Genomic DNA, 17,259 nt, shown 5'->3' on the forward strand with positions numbered 1-17,259 from the left:
AAATTTTAGAAATGGAGGACAGATTGGTGGTTGCCAGGAGGTAGTAGTGAAGGATGGGTTAAATAAGTGATAGAGGGTGGACTGAGGAAGGATGTAGATGTGGTTGTACAAGAGCAACATGAAGCATTACTTGCCATGTTGGAACTGCTGAGTATCTTGAATGTGGTAGTAGATACACTAACCTACACAGGTGAAAAAATTGTACATAAAATACACACATTCATACACATGAGAGTACAAGTAAAACCGAGGAAATCTGAGTACAGCAGGTAGATTGTATCAATGCCAATAGCCTGGCTGTGATATTATGGTATATTTTTGCAAATATAGGAGGAACCTTGGAGGAAGCTTGGCAAAGCATTCAAGGGATCTTGAATTATTTCTTGCACCTGCAGGTGGAATCTACAATTAGCTCAACAAAAGTTTCAATATAAAAAGACATACAGGAATGACCATAGAAGAGTTTTTCATAATGGAAATAACTCATATACAAATTGCATATATTCACACAATGGAAGGAAAAAGCATTAATAATACATGCAAAACATGTTTAAATCACAAAACCTTTATGTTGAACAACTAAAGCCAGCCACAAAAGAGTATCTATTGTATGATTCAATTTATATGAAGTTCTTTCACAGACAAACTAATCTTTGATGACAGAAAGCATAACAGTGCTTGCCTCTTGGAGGAGCAGAGATTGTCTGGGAAGTGAAATGTGGAAATTTTCCAGATTGATGAGAATAGTCTATGCTTTGACAAGGATGTGAAATAAACAGGTATGTACATTTGACAAAATTCATCTGGCGGTGTACCTAAAATATGAGGATTTCATTAAATATAAATTATTTCTAGATGTAAAAGCATGTGAAAATTAATATTCACATAATTCATAATAATATGTAAAAACTAAATTAAATAATGTACTAGGCTGTAAGCCAATATCCAAAATCTTGGATTGGTGTGTGAATGTGTGTGTGACTCATTTTCTCATTTCAACTTCAATTGTATTTAAAGTTTTTTATGTCTTTCTCCCGAGAAAGGTGGCACAGCTATAGAGAAAACAAATGTTATGGATTGGAATAGAATCTTTTCTTTCAATTCATGGTAGGTCAAGGTTTCTAAAGTTAATGAATCTCTAGACTTAAAAAATTATTCATTTTAGGATTTCAAATAATGTAATGCATTTCATGATATTTTTTTTTTACCAGACTGTACTCAGCAGCCCCATTTCCTTTCCCTGGCACATTGCAGAATGGACAATAGAGGGTATAAATGGCAATGTCCCAAGAAATTATTAGTTTTGGTAAAATGTACATAGTGTTAGCCCCCTAAATGGCTATAGTCACATGCTCAAAACTATAAATTAGGTTTGAGTTAAGTCTCAAGTTAGTATTCTTTATATGTCTAATCTGACGGTATTTCAAGGAATGGGATTAAGGTGGAGGGAATGAACCATTTGTAATGATAACCAACCCAACCTTTCATAAACTTTATAGAATCATAATAGAAAAAGCACTAAATGCTTAACTATAAAATTTCATAAAGTTGACAAATTGAGGCCAAAACTGTATAACCTTTAGAAATATAGTATTTAAAATAAGGGTATCTATTTATTCAATACTAGTACACCTCCAGTTTTCCAATGGTAGTACTAAGCAGCATTATTTATCTTTAATCCTCCATCAACACAGGTGCTTTCTTCTACACATGATAACATGCAAGTAGATTGGTTCTGGCATAGATATAGTTATGTATATAGGGTTTTTAAAAAAATATATCTAAAATATCTGTTGAATGTTGACATATTTAAAATTTCAGAGAGGTGCTTGCATGACTGAGTTGGTTAAATGTCTGACTTTGGCTGAGGTCATGATCCCAGGGCCCTGGGATTGGCCTGCCCACATCTTTTGCTTCCCTGCTTAGTGGGGAGTCTCCTTTACCCTCTCCGTCTGCCCCTCCCCCTGCCTGTTCTCTCTTTCAAATAAAGCTATAATAGTTTGTTCGTTTGTTTTTTTACAAATGTATATCAGGTCAGCAAATTCACTATCTTTTGGAGTTCTGAGATATGTTTCCATAAAACTAGATATGAACTTAGGGATCAGAGGCTGAGAATATCACATTCATGTTTGGTTCTTATGTACTTTTCACTATATCCTCTGCTCTCCTTTCATTACGATCTTTTAAAATTCAGCTGTAGCTCCCATTTTAATGGCCAGTGAGTACATACCAGTCTTACTGAATAAAGCTGTTGTTAAAAAGCTGACCATGTAACTCCATCAACCAAGTGTCACCAGCCTGGACCAGTCTTAAGTGTAATGCTCCAATCCAATTTATATATCTGCCAATGCCCTGTAAATTGGGGTGTTGCAAGAGGTAATCAAAAGGTAAAGAGTGACTAAGTGAAACATTGATATCATCTTTCAGGAAGTTTGAATTAAGATATCCAGAAAGATGCCTATTATCATCAGTAAAGGCAGGAAGTGGAAAAAAGAGAGAAGTAAACAAACCATGAGGCAGAAAAGGCAACAAATACAGAGAAATTATAAAGATGTGTAAGTTTAACTGCTCCTCACTATTACCTGCAAGGGTTTCTAGGTGTATAGATCTGTATGCCCCACCTCAGAATCTCCTCTAAGTTTGAGAATCACCAATATTTAGAATTTCATTTAATCTTCATATAAGTATCTCACTTTTACAAATAAACTGAAGCTCAGACAATTTAATTTGCTGAGTCTGTCTGACTTATATGACATATGATGTCTCTGTTGATTCAATAAACCACTAAAACAAAACAAAATTAAAGAGAAACAATACATGGGAAGTATGCAAAAATAGGGAAATGATTTTAATTTGAAGTCAAAGAGTCATTGCTCTTGCACTTAGGGATGAACTTCATTGTCAATTGCCACTTTTCAAATTTAGTTATACCTCAAAACATAACTAAAACCTAAAAATATCTAAAATTTTATTACTCCAAACAGTGAGTCTTTCAAACAAATCCTCCGTAGCACTGAACATCAAATAAGTTTACTTAGTTCTACTTTACAGTTTAGTTATGCTTATGAAGTGAATTGTGCCAGGTTGTAGTAGGGTTTCCTTAATTAATGTGTAAATACTTGCTTCTCTGTAATGAGCCACCCCAATCTCGTTCTATCTAATGATCTAAGAACACTCAGATTTATCTACTGATTTTCAAATGTTGCTCAGGCTCAAGGTTAGTGCCTGAGAAGGCTCTAGAGATTCCTGCGTTTTTATGGAGCAAAATCATCCTATGACATGGATTCTTTTCAAAGGTGAATGCTTCATTCGGCAGTTTGCTTCACTTCCTAATACAATTGAAAAGTCATTTGCTGATAGTAAACCAGTGGCAGGTGTGCTTTTGTGTTGACAGCTGCAGTTCTGACATGGATCACAGGCAAGCTCTGCTGGCAGTGCTAGAACATCTGGAGCATTTGGTCTGATTTCAAAAGCCAATTTGAGAGGATTGTCTTCTCCCATTTCAGAAAATAAAATAAGTTATGGACACTGGGGCCAAATCTGCATTGTGGTAGTAAAACTATTTATTAGATTTCTTATTTATTAAGTACAATGGCAAAAGCCACAAACTAATACCTGGGAAGATAGCTTATAAAATAGATTATTGCAACTCTTTGCTTTTCTCAAGATTTTCTTTGACAATTTAAAAAGCAGTGGATTGGGATGCCTGGGTGGCTCAGCGGTTGAGCTTCTGCCTTTAGCTCAGGACACGATCCCAGGATCCAGGATGGAGTCCCATATTGGGCTCCCTGCGAGAAGCCTGCTTCTCCCTCTTCCTGTGTCTCTGCCTTTCTCTCTCTCTGTGTCCCTCATGAATAAATAAATAAATCTTTAATAAATAGATAGATAGATAGATAGATGGATAGATAAATGTGGTGGATTGATAGAAAAAACTTAATATCTAATTCTTAGAAGTTTATTCCTGGGGAATTCTTTTACTGATTTGCACACAGACAACAATACTTCACAACTGTTAAGTATTAACCATTTAATATTTATTGAATGAGTGAGTTAGTTTAGTATTCTTTTCAAATTTCTTATTAAGAATAATAGTCATTATTAACATACCTTATTAAAGACATCGTATTAAATAACACTTATTAAACCATTCTGCCAATATCGGATAAAACAATGTCAATTTCTAGAAACATCCTGCCATGTAGTAGCAAATAACATTATCCTCATTTCACAGATGAGGTTATTCAGACTCAAAGAATTAAGACAGTTGCCTATATCCCATAAATAGGAAGTAAAAAACTTTTATTTTTTTTTCCCAAATTGGGATTCCAAAGATCATGGTCCTTCTACTGTGCTCTAAGTCTTCTAAATGACATTATGGATATTCTTATCTTGCTGAATTTATGGGGTTAGGAAAGAGCATACAATTATCTTTTACTACTAGGTAAATCCAAAGATATCAGACGGTATTATCATATTATCAACAGTAAGGAACTTCCTGCCAAAATATTCTGGTGTGACCTGTTAGTACCTGGAGTTTTTTAGAAAAAGGAGGCAAAGAAGCTTAATATGTTTCAAAATTCAATAATTATAGCTAGACCAAAAATTTAAATAATGCTTCTCAACATGTATCAATTATTTAATTGATGATTATTGGGCTCTATAGGAGTGAGGAAGGAAAATTGACAGCTTTAGGCACTGCTTCAAAAAACAGAGCTTAATCATGAGAATTTTGCCTGCTTCTGATTCTATGACTTTTAAAAGGAATGAACTAGACCCTGATGGGAACATGACATCTGGGATTAATGTTATTTCTGAACATTCTGTTATAGACTAGGTAGTAAAGCTCAATACAAACTTCTACTTTTTCATATTACAGGATTTCAAAAGATAAGTTGGCAAAAATCCAAAAATATTAATTGCAAAAGCCATTAACTTGCTCATGTGGGTGTGTGAAATACAGGAAATGATACCAAGTAATTTATCTTCAATGCCGTGCCAATAAGGATGTAGCTGCTTCTAGTCCACATGCCAAAAGAATGTCCATTCAAATGATATTTGAGCACTTTATGGATGAGTGTGTGACTAATGGATAGAGACTAATATATTCTCCTTCCTCAACATTATTGAGACCAGAGTATTTATTTACTAGTGCACACAGTGACAAATGATACTGTTTTATTTTTTTTATTTTGATCCAAGTCACTCATTTTTTAGATTACACTGGTATCTATTTAGAAAAAAAAATCTTGACATGAGTCTTAAGGGGGCATGTCAAGTAAATAGTGTAGGGTTAAATATCTTGAAAAGAAATGCATTCTGGCACCATCCAAGAGAAAATGAACAATCATACCCACTCTGGCACCTGAAAATGTTGGTCGATGTTTGGCACCTGAAGAAATTACCCATGAAATGAACACTTGGGGCTTGACTCATTAGAATTCAGCTCCACTGTCTTCAAATGAATAAGAATCTCTACACAGATACTGAGAAATAGAGATAAAAAGAATCTCGGAGGAAACGGCAACGCTTCTTAACTGCAGGAAACATAGATTTAATGGAATTTGCTCCATAATACACACAGTAAGAAGGTATGATTATAGGTCAACAAGGTCATAAATTTCAAGCCAAAGAAAACCATGTATATTTAATTGTTCAGTGAAATAAATACAATCAGAAAATATGAATTTTAATTTAACTTCCTTGCACATATCTTGTATTTTCTGTATTTTACAAACTTTATATCTATAACCTAGTCAAACATGGGTTGGGGTTTTTAGTGTTTATGTAAAAAGGAACATAATTCTATATACTTGTGATATATTTCACAGTTTTGAGTGTGAGTTTTAAAGAGAAAATATATGTAACACTGTCAACATAAATGCTTCATAAATATATTGTGTTCATGTTCTGTAGAACATTCAATATGTGAAATAATAGTTTCTTATACATCTAGTATAATTTCTAATATAATATGAAATTTATTAAGGCAGATATATAGCTATGTATTCTGCATTATTTACCTATGTAAACCTTCTTTTCCCCTTCTTAATTGACTCAGCTCACCCTCTGAGCAGTATCACACATTATTAACTAGGCTTACGAGCATGAGGGAGAAAGTTGGCAGTCACAGACTTGGACAAATCTAAACCCCACGGGGCAAATACCTATATTTGACTTTACTGTATTATAGTCCCATCAACTTTGCTAACCTACACATAAACAGACACACACACACACACACACATACACTCACTATTGTATGTTATTTCAAATAGTATCTATAACTATAGCTCAGCATCACTGTGGGATTGAAGAATCTTTTATCAACTAATTACTTCCCTGTTTGTTTTCTATTTTAGGAACCGGCTAAATTAAATATCTTGTGGACCTAGTATATATAAGGAACTGTTTTGCATTTATTATGCAGGTTACAAAAATACCCCAAATCCATGTGTTCTCAAGTACACAGATAAAAGTAGAGAAAACATTAGGTATGAAATGACATTTTTCATTGCATTGTATGAGAAAACAATAAACTCAAATCTGATTGCCTTATAACATTTAACATTGATATTATTGAATGATAACATTAAAAAATTAAAGATAAATACAAGATTAACAAATGCCTGCAAAGTTTACATATAGAAAAATGAATAAAACTTGTGTCTCCTATTACATTTATTATTTTTATCCTAAACTAATCCTTTATATGGCCTTATATTATGCTTGCCATTGTTCACAAAAATTAGAATAGATTGTAAACTCCTGGAGGACTAGAAATTATGTTTCACCCTTTGAATCTAAAGCACTTCCAATTTTCTTGAAGGTGCCTTGCCACATTATAAATAATCAGTACTTTTTTATTTAGTTATTGTTGCTGGGGCCCTGTATCAGATGAATGGATGGTTTAAAGTATATAGCTTTGTCTTTATTTCTCTGAGAGCTAACAAAATCTGAGTCTATCATAGCTTAGATGATTAGACTATCAGATGAAATCCAAGTCTCAGAATATGATTCCTGGCAAACAAATTGAGAATTCTTTAGTTTACCATCTTGATAATGGGGGAATAAAGTCTGAGATGCTTAATGACTTGAAAGGTCTCTCAGTCACCAGAAAAAGCCAAAGGACTAGAATCCCATATTCTAACTTTAGATGAAATATTCAATTCTACTATAAGAGAAGCATAGGCTTAAACTAAGATGTACCTGGTAGTTCTATTAGTTAATCTATCACCTTCAGTAATATACCTAACCTCTCTGAGACTCATTGCCTCATCCACAAAATGTTGACTGAATGATTGTTGTGAGTATAAGACACAATGTCCACAAGTACAAGAGTATCCTTCCAGCACATTGTCTGACCCTCACTGACATTCAATAAGTGGTCATTAATTTTTCATCATACTATTTGGGAGAAAATAGCATTTTCACAATCAAATGACATAGTATTCAAGTAATGAAAGAGAGTATCGTCCTTCTATTTTCACAACTACAGTGGAGAATGTAGAGGGAGAAAGGTACTTTGCACATGCCTTAACTAAAATAGAATCTTTGTTACCTTACAAAGAGTGGGATTTCTAATTCACAAAATATCTGTGTTGGTAAGATCTCCTTCTTTTCACAAGTGGAGAACACCTTCTTATGGCTTCACACCCACCGCTGGCTTTTGGTTCTCTCCCATCTACAGGTTTTACCTTCTCAGTCTCACATGTTGCTTCCCTCCCTTCTCCTCAAACTCTTAAAGCTGCAGTGCTGTGAGGCTCAGTCTTAAGCATTTTATTTATATATTCACACTACTTTAAGATTTTCTCTTGTCTGTTTTTTTTTTTAAGATTTTATTTATCTGAGAGAAAGTGAGGGAGCATGAGCAGGGGTTGGGGCAGAGAGAAAGGGAGAAGCAGACTCACCACTGAGCATGGAGCTCAAGATAGGGGCTTGATGCCAGGACCCTGAGATCATGGCCTGAGCCAAACGAAGTCAGACGCTTAACTGGACTGAGCCATCGAGGTGCTCTTCTCATCTTATGGTTTTAAATACCATCTTAATGCTACCAATATTCACATTTTTATATTTTACAATGACATACCTTCCAAACCTGAACCTCATCTAGCCAAATGACTACACCAATTAAAAAAACAAAAACAAAAACAACTGAAAGAATTCATCACCACTAAATATTCCTTATGAAAAAATGCTAAAAGACATTTTTCAATCTAAAACATTAAAGAATGCTAATTAACATCATAAGGCATATGAATGTGTAAAACTCACAGGTAAATATAAAATGAAAAAAGAAAAAAAAATGAAAAAAGAGTCTCTGATATTGTAATGTTGATGCATAAATCACCACTGGAGTTTAAATAGGTAAAATAAAAAATATTTTTAAAAGATATAAGTTGTAACATTAGTAACCTAAAATGTGAGGAACTGAGAAGTACTCTGAGAAGGTTTCTGTATGCTTTTGAAGTTGCGATCTGTTTAAAATAGGATGCTATAATTACATGATATTTTTCTGTAAGTGTCATAGTAACCACAAAGGAAAAACCTTTAATAGATACATAAAAGATTATTATAAAGGAGTCAAAGGTACCACCACAAGAAGTCATCAAGTAGCAAAGGAAGACAACAAGAAAGGAAGCAAGGTACAAAGGATCTGCAAAACAGTCAGAAAACAATTGACAAAATGGCTGTGGTAAGTACTTACACATCAATTATACTTTAAAAGAAATGGATTACATTTTCCAGTCAAAACCCATAGAATGTGCAGCCCTGGTGGATCGGCAGTTTAGTGCCGTCTTTAGCTCAGGGTCTGATCCTAGAGACCCGGGATCGAGTCTCACCTCGGGTTCCCTGCATGGAGTCTGCTCTCTCTGCCTGTGTCTCTGCCTCTGTGTGTGCGTGTGTCTCTCATTAATAAATAAATAGAATCTTAAAAAAAAAAAAAAAAAGCGCTCTTTAGGATTTATATTAAAAAAAAAAAAAAAAAACCACACATAGGAACCCGTGGATCTGGAGTTGAAGAAGGCCTTCACAGAACTTCAAGCCAAAGTTATTGACACTCAACAGAAGGTGAAGTTTGCAGACATACAGATTGAACAGCTAAACAGAACAAAAAAGCACGCACATCTTACAGATACAGAGATTATGACTTTGGTAGATGAGACTAACATGTATGAAGGTGTAGGAAGAATGTTTATTCTTCAGTCCAAGGAGGTAATTCACAGTCAGCTGTTAGAGAAACAGAAAATAGCAGAAAAAAAAATTAAAGAACTAGAACAGAAAAAATCCTACCTGGAGCGGAGTGTGAAGGAAGCTGAGGACAACATCCGGGAGATGCTGATGGCACGAAGGGCACAGTAGGAAATCTCCAGCCGAAGCTTCCTGCCCCCTCCCATTCCTGGCAAGGGCAGGTGGGGGGCCCACGTGGAGAAACTTCTCTTCTGCCTGGGTGGACTTTTTATGTGGATGATCTCATAACCCTGTGTTTTCTACTTTACCATGATACCCTTTCAGACCCCAGTTCTGTATTTTTTATCCTGGCTCTGTCTGCCACTCCTGTCCAGAACACTTTTCTCCCTGGGGTGAGTCACAAACTCCCAGGAGAGGGAGATGGGAGCCATACAGATAGGGGAGCTCTGCCCAAGCCTATGAACTAGTTATGCTCCTTAGACCAATAAAAGGCATGTATTCCCCCAGCCACTCTATGAAGTCTGCCTTTCTTGAGCTGAAGGATGAGAACCAAGGGCCAGAGAGGTAGAGGCTTTCAACCTCAACTCCTCCCTGACCTCTTTATTTAAGCCTTTGCTGCTGCTTTTGTCCCTTTCTGTTCCTTTGAGTAAAATCCTCTGAGCTTCCATGCAAATAAGAAGGAAGACCAGGGGGGATAGCTGAATTTAAGTAACCTTGGTGGCATGTTGCAAATGTTCAAGAAAATGCAGTAATAAAGCAGCAGCACATCCAAAACAAAAAAAAAAAAACAACAACAACAACAAAAACACATAGAATGACTAAATGAATGCCTAAAAGAGACTCCCTTAGGCATTAAGAACACAAATAGTCTGGAAGTGAAGAGATGAAAAAAAATAATTCCAAATGAATAGTTTAAAAAAAAAGAGGAGGACAAAGAGGATGAAGCCAATTCAGAAGCACTATTATAAAGCTACCGGGGGCTCTAGAAAAAAACACAAAGACTCAAGAGACTTCATGACTGCAGAATTTAGATATAATCAGGCAGAAATTAAAAATCAATTAAATGAGATGCAATCCAAACTAGAAGTCCTAACAACGAGGGTTAACGAAGTAGAAGAACGAGTGAGTGGCATAGAAGACAAGTTGATGGCAAAGAGGGAAACTGAAGAAAAAGAGACAATTAGAAGATCATGAGGATAGATTAAGGGAATTAAATGACAGCTTCAGAAAGAAAAATCTACCTTTAATTGGGGTTCCCAAGGGTGCAAAGGGACAGAGGTACAGAATATGTATTTGAACAAATCATAGCTGAAAACTTTCCTAATCTGGGAAGGGAAACAGGCATTCAGATCCAGGAAATAGAGAGATCTGCCCCTAAAATCAATAAAAACCGCTCAACACCTCGACATTTAATAGTGAAGCTTGTAAATTACGAAGATAAAGAGAATCCTTAAAGCAGCAAGAAACAAGAAATCACTAACTTTTATGGGGAGAAATATTAGGTTAACAGCAGACCTCTCCACAGAGACCTGGTAGGCCAGAAGGGGCTGGCAGGATATATTCAGGGTCCTAAATGAGAAGAACATGCAGCCAAGAATACTTTATCCAGCAAGGCTCTCATTCAGAATGGAAGGAAAGATAAAGAGCTTCCAAGATAGGCAGGAACTGAAAGAATATGTGACCACCAAACCAGCTCTGTAAGAAATTTTAAGGGGTACTCTTAAAATTCCTCTTTAAGAGGAAGTCCAATGGAACAATCCACAAAAATAGGGACTGAATAGGCATCATGATGACACTGAACTCATATCTTTCAATAGTAACTCTGAACGTGAATGGGCTTAATGACCCCATCAAAAGGTGCAGAGTTTCAGACTGGATAAAAAAGCAGGACCCATCTATTTGCTGTCTACAAGAGACTCATTTTAGACAGAAGGACACCTATAGCCTGAAAATGAAAGGTTGGAGAACAATTTACGATTCAAATGGTCCTCAAAAGTAGCAGGGGTAGCCATCCTTATATCAGATAAACTAAAGTTTATCCCGAAGACGGTAGTGAGAGATGAAGAGGAGCACTATATCATACTTAAAGGATCTATCCAACAAGAGGACTTAACAATCATCAATATATATGCCCCGAATGTGGGAGCTGCCAAATATATCAATCAATTAATAACCAAAGATAAGACACACTTAGATAATAATACACTTATACTTGATGACTTCAATGAAGCACTTTCTATACTCGATAGGTCTTCTAAGCACAACATCTCCAAAGAAACAAGAGCTTTAAATGATACACTGGACCAGATGGATTTCACAGATATCTACAGTACTTTACATCCAAATGCAACTGAATGCACATTCTTCTCAAGTGCATATGGAACTTTCTCCAGAATAGACCACATACTAGGTCACAAATCAGGTCTTAACCGATACCAAAAGATTGGGATCGCCCCCTGCGTATTCTCAGACCATAATGCCTTGAAATTAGAACTAAATCACAAGAAGAAGTTTGGAAGGATTTCAAACATGTGGAGGTTAAGGACCATCCTGCTAAAAGATGAAAGGGTCAACCAGGAAATTAAGGAAGAATTAAAAAGATTCATGGAAACTAATGAGAATGAAGATACAACCATTCAAAATCTTTGGGATACAGCAAAAGCAGTCCTGAGGGGGAAATACATCGCAATACAAGCAGCCATCCAAAAACTGGAAAGAACTGAAATGCAAAAGCTAACCTTACGCCTAAAGGAGCTGGAGGAAAAAGAGCAAATAGATCCTATACCCAGCAGAAGAAGAGAGTTAATAAAGATTCAAGCAGAACTCAATGAAATCGAGACCAGAAGAACTGTGGAATAGATCAACAGGACCAGGAGTTGGTTCTTTGAAAGAATTAATAAGATAGATAAAGCATTAGCCAGACTTATTAAAAAGAATAGAGAGAAGACTCAAATTAATAAAATCATGAATGAGAAAGGAGAGATCACTGTCAACACCAAGGAAATACAAACGATTTTAAAAACATATTATGAACAGCTATACGCCAATAAATTAGGCAATCTAGAAAAAATGGACCATTCCTGGAAAGCCACAAACTACCAAAACTGGAACAGGAAGAAATAGAAAACCTGAACAGGCGAATAACCAGGGAGGAAATTGAAGCAGTCATCAAAAACCTCCTAAGACACAAAAGTCCAGGGCCAGATGGCTTCCCAGGAGAATTCTATCAAACGTTTAAAGAAGAAACCATACCTACTCTACTAAAGCTGTTCGGAAAGATAGAAAGAGATGGAATACTTCCAAACTCATTCTATGAGGCCAGCATCAGCTTAATTCCAAAACCAGACAAAGACCCCACCAAAAAGGAGAATTATAGACCAATATCCCTGATGAACATGGTTGCAAAAATTCTCAACAAGATACTAGCCAATAGGATACAACAATACATTCAGAAGATTATTCACCATGACCAAGTAGGAATTATCCCTGGGATGCAAGGCTGGTTCAACACTTGTAAAATATCAATGTGATTCTCATATCAGCAAGAGAAAAAAAAAAAAAAAAAGAACCATATGATCCTCTCATTAGATGCAGAGAAAGCATTTGACAAAATACAGCATTCATTCCTGATCAAAACTCTTCAGAGTGTAGGGATAGAAGGAACATTCCTCAACATCTTAAAAGTCATCTACAAAAAGCCCACAGCAAATATCATTCTCACTGGGGAAGAACTGGGAGCCTTTCCCCTAAGATTAGGAACAAGACAGGTTTGTCCACTCTCACCACTGCTATTCAACATAGTACTGGAAGTCCTAGCCTCAGCAATCAGACAACAAAAAGACATTAAAGGCATTCAAATTGGCAAAGAAGAAGTCAAACTCTCCCTCTTTGCCGATGACATGATACTCTACATAGAAAACCTAAAGGACTCCACCCCAAGATTGCTAGAACTCATACAGCAATTTGGCAGTGGGGCAGGATACAAAATCAATGCCCAGAAGTCAGTGGTATTTCTATACACTAACAATGAAGAAAGAGAAATTAAGGAGTCAATCCCATTTAAGATTAAGAAATTTAAGATTAAGAAATTAAGGAGTCAATCCCATTTAAGATTGCACCCAAAAGTATAAGATACCTAGAAATAAACCCAACCAAAGAGTTAAAGGATCTATACCCTAAAAACTACAGAACACTTCTGTAAGAAATTGAGGAAGACACAAAGAGATGGAACAATATTCCATGCTCATGGATTGGAAGAATTAATATTGTGAAAATGTCAATGTTACCCAGGAAAATTTACATGTTTAATGCAATCCCTATCAAAATACCATGGACTTTCTTCAGAGAGTTGGAACAAATTGTTTTAAGATTTGTGTGGAATCAGAAAAGACCCCGAATAGCCAGGGAAATTTTAAAAAAGAAAACCATATCTGGGGGCATCACAATGCCAGATTTCAGGTTGTACTACAAAGCTGTGGTCATCAAGACAGTGTGGTACTGGCACAAAAACAGACACATAGATCAATGGAACAGAATAGAGAACCCAGAAGTGGACCCTCAACTTTATGGTCAACTAATATTTGACAAAAGAGGAAAGACTATCCATTGGAAGAAAGACAGTCTCTTCAATAAATGGTGCTGGGAAAATTGGACATCCACATGCAGAAGAATGAAACTAGACCACTCTCTTGCACCATACACAAAGGTAAACTCAAAATGGATGAAAGATCTAAATGTGAGACAAGATTCCATCAAAATCCTAGAGGAGAACACAGGCAACACCCTTTTTTTAACTTGGCCACAGTAACTTCTTGCAAGATACATCCATGAAGGCAAGAGAAACAAAAGCAAAAATGAACTATTGGGACTTCATCAATATAAAAACTTCTGTACAGCAAAAGATACAGTCAACAAAACTAAAAGACAACCTACAGAATGGGAGAAGATATTTGCAAATGATGTATCAGAGAAAGGGCTAGTTTCCAAGATCTATAAAGAACTTATTAAACTCAACACCAAAGAAACAAACAATCCAATCCTGAAATGGGCAAAAGACATGAACAGAAATCTGACAGAAGAAGACATAGACATGGCCTACACGCACATGAGAAAATGCTCCGCATCACTTGCCATCAGGGAAATACAAATCAAAATCACAATGAGATACCACCTCACACCAGTGAGGATGGGGAAAATTAACAAGGCAGGAAACAGCAAATGTTGGAGAGGATGTGGAGAAAGGGGAACCCTCCGGCCCTGTTGGTAGGAATGTGAACTGGTGCAGCCACTCTGGAAAACTGTGTGGAGGTTCCTCAAAGAGTTAAAAATAGTCCTGCCCTATGACCCAGCAATTGCACTGCTGGGGATTTACCCCAAAGATACAGATGCAGTGAAATGCCGGGACACCTGCACCCCGATGTTTATAGCAACAATGTCCACAATAGCCAAACCATGGAAGGAGCCTCGGTGTCCATCAAAAGATGAATGGATAAAGAAGATGTGGTTTACGTATACAATGGAATATTACTCAGCCATTAGAAGCGATAAATACCCACCATTTGCTTCGATGTGGATGGAACTGGAGGGTATTATGCTTAGTGAAATAAGTCAATCAGAGAAGTACAAACATTATATGGTCTCATTCATTTGGGGAATATAAAAAAAATAGTGAAAGGGAATAAAGGGGAAAGGAGAAAAATGAGTGGGAAATATCAGAAAGGGAGACAGAACATGAGAGACTCCTAACTCTTGGAAACGAACTAGAGGTGCTGGAAGGGGAGGTGGGTGGGGGATGGGGGTGACTTGGTGACGGGCACTGAGGGGGACACTTGATGGGATGAGCACTGGGTGTTATTCTATATGTTGGCAAATTGAACACCAATAAAAATAAATTTATATTTAAAAAAAGGACAAAGAGGATGATATCTATGTTTAAATCATACAAAATAGACTGAACTAAAAATAGTCATAAGACACAAAGAAGGTCATACATTATGACAAAGGGTCAATTTATAAGATTATAAATTATAAATAGTTATGCACCCAACATAGGGGCACCTAAATATAAATCAAATACTAACTAGAAGCCATTGTTAGCCAGCTAGAGCAAAGGAATGTAGAAAGCCCACAGTGACGGCCTACCTAAATGCAGGCATGCTCATCATGCCATCCACCCACCTCAAAATATTCATATGTCCTACCTGACTAATGGATTACTCACAGTTAGGCACAATTAACACAAAAGGGGAAATTCCATATATTGCCATACCTCCTCACCTTCCCCCTTTATATACAGTTTCCACCCACTGCCTTCTGGCCAACAGCCTTTCCTCTGCTGTTCTGCCCACTGCTACGTTGGAGTGTATTCAACAGACTTCTATCTGCTTTGTTCTGCCTTAGGTGAATTCTTTGTCTCCACTTAGTTGTCACCCCACATTTGGGAGCCCTCATTTGATCTAGAGACACCTCATTTAGACACCATACTAACATAACTAAGCATTTGGACCCAACAGATAGATACAGAATATTCCATCCAACAGCACTAGCGTACATATTATTCTCAATTGTGCATACAACATTCTCCAGGATAGATTGTATGTTAGATCACAAAACAAATCTAATCTAGTTCATATATTTTGAATTGTATCAAATACCTTTCGTGATTACAAAAGTTTGAAATTATAAATCAATAACAGAAGGAAAGCTGAAAAATTCACAAATATATGAAAATTAAACAGCACACTCCTGAACAACCAATGGATCAAAAAGAAATCAAAAGGAAACTTTAAAAAACCTATCTTGAGACAAATGAAAATGAAAACAAACATGCTAAAACTTATGGGATGCAGCAAAAAGAATACTAACATGAAAGTTTATGGTGATGGATGCATATATCAGAAAAAGGACTAGAGCAGAAATAAATGAAACAGTGACAGGAAAACAATAGAACCTATCTTTTCTTTAAAAAGATAAAATAGACAAACCTTTACCTGGACTAACCGAGAAAAAAGGAAAGAAGACTCAAATCAAATTATAAATGAAAGAGGAGACATCACCACTGATACCACAGAAATACAAAGGATCATTCAAGATAGCTATGAAAAATTGTATGCCAGAAAGTTTGGACAAATTCCTAGAACCATACAACTACCAAGACTGAATGCTAAAGAAATAGAAAACCTTAAAAGACTATTAAAAACTAAGGAAATATAAGTAGTAATCTAAAACCTTCCAGGGGCACCTGGATGGCTCAGTGGTTGAGTATCTGCCTTTGGCTCAGGTCATGATCCCGGGGTCCTGGGATTGAGTCCAGCATCAGACTCCTTTCAGGGAGCCTGACTCTCCCTCTGCCTATGTCTCTGCTTCTCTCTCTGTGTCTCTCATGAATAAATAAAAATAAAATATTTAATAAACAAACAAATAAATAAGTAAAACCTCCTAACAACAACAATGAAAGCCCAGTATCAGATGGTTTCACTGGTGACTTCTACTAAATATTTCATTTTTTTAACTAAATATTTCAAGAACAATTAATTCCCATCCTTTTCAGAGTCTTCCAAAAATTGAAAAGGAAGGAACACTCTCAAACTCACTTAAGAAGCCAGCATGACCTTCACACCAAAGCCAAATAAAAATACCAATAAAGAAACCTCAGACCAATATTCTTGATGAATATAGATTCAAATCTCAATAAATTCTAGCAAACCAAATTCAACTGCACATTCAAAGAATCATATCCTACCATAAAGTGGGATTCATCCCTAGTGTGCATCCCTGTGATGGTTCATATACAAATCAGTAAAGGTGATGCATCACAGTAGTAGAATGAGAAACATTTTCAAATTATATGTTTGTCTCAATCAATGCTGAAAAAACTTTGACAAAATACAATATCATTTCATGATGAAAACCCTTAATAAGTTGGGTATAAAAGGAATGTGCCTCACCATAATAAATGTTATATATGATAAACCACAGATAACAACATACTCAAGATTGACAAGTTAAAGGCCTTTTTTCCCTAAGATCACAAACAAGACAAGGGTGCCTATTCTCACAAATCCTATTCAC

At 36.1% G+C, this 17,259-nt stretch overlaps 1 protein-coding gene and 1 pseudogene across 35 annotated transcripts in view; one reads left to right on the forward strand and one right to left on the reverse strand.

The window, feature by feature from the left end:
• The window catches only part of PTPRD (protein tyrosine phosphatase receptor type D), a 2,176,041-nt gene that overhangs the window by 1,149,375 nt on the left and 1,009,407 nt on the right, over nucleotides 1–17,259 (reverse strand). The window lies entirely within an intron of this gene.
• Nucleotides 8,684–9,699, forward strand: LOC140641024 (prefoldin subunit 1 pseudogene; annotated as a pseudogene).

The sequence above is a fragment of the Canis lupus genome, chromosome 10 (assembly GCF_048164855.1).
Source record: "Canis lupus baileyi chromosome 10, mCanLup2.hap1, whole genome shotgun sequence".
Classification (NCBI taxonomy): domain Eukaryota; kingdom Metazoa; phylum Chordata; class Mammalia; order Carnivora; family Canidae; genus Canis; species Canis lupus.